Here is a 1165-nt window from a genome sequence, read left to right on the forward strand (position 1 = left end):
GTGCGGGGGCGACACTGAGGGTTGCGATCCGTTGCCGGACACGGAAAAAGACAAAAAGGAGAAAAAAAAAAAAAATCAGAAGAATGGAAAGATGGCAAGTGAACAACCTAATACTTCACCTTAAAGAACTAGAAAAACAAGAACAATCCAAACCCAAAGTTAGCAGATGGAAAGAAATCATTAAGATCAGAGCAGAACTTAATGAAATTGAAACCCAAAAAATAATACAAAAGATCAACAAATCAAAAAGTTGGTTTTTTGAAAAGATAAATAATATTGACAAACCATTAGAATGGCTAACTAAAAAAAGAAGAGAGAAGATCCAAATAACAAAAATTAGAAATGAAAAAGGTGATATTAAAACTGATACATCTGAAATACAAGGAATCATTCGAGACTACTATAAACAACTATACGCCAACAAGTTTGAAAATCTGGAGGAAATGGAGAAATATCTGGACACACACAAGCTACCAAAACTGAGCCCAGAGGATGTAGAAAATCTGAACAGACCAATAACAATAAAGGAGATTGAAGCTATTATCAGAAGGTTCCCAACAAAAAAAGCCCAGGACCAGATGGATTCACAGCAGAATTTTACCAAACATTCAAAGACGAATTGACACCAATTCTTTACAAACTATTCCAAAAGATTGAAACAGAGGCAATTCTCCCAAACTCATTCTATGAAGCAAACTCATCCTGATACCAAAACCCAATAAAGAAACAATTAAAGAAGAAAACTACACGCCGATATCCTTGATGAATATAGATGCAAAAATCCTCAATAAAATACTAGTTAACAGAATACAACAACACATATGTAAAATTATTCACCATGATCAAGTGGGATTCATCCCAGGGATGCAAGGTTGGTTCAACATATGCAAATCAATAAATGTGATACACCATATTAATAAAATCAAACACAAGGACCATATGGTCATTTCTACAGATACTGAAAAAGCATTTGATAAAATTCAACAATCATTCATGACAAAGACCGTCTATAAGTTAGGTATAGATGGAAATTATCTCAACATAATTAAAGCCATATATGATAAATCCACTGCCAATATCATCCCGAATGGGGAAAAGCCAAAAGTTTTCCCTTAAGAACAGGAATTAGACAAGGATGCCCACTCTCACCACTCCTATTCAACAT

Source organism: Galeopterus variegatus, unplaced genomic scaffold, assembly GCF_000696425.1.
Source record: "Galeopterus variegatus unplaced genomic scaffold, G_variegatus-3.0.2 Scaffold7292, whole genome shotgun sequence".
Lineage (NCBI taxonomy): Eukaryota > Metazoa > Chordata > Mammalia > Dermoptera > Cynocephalidae > Galeopterus > Galeopterus variegatus.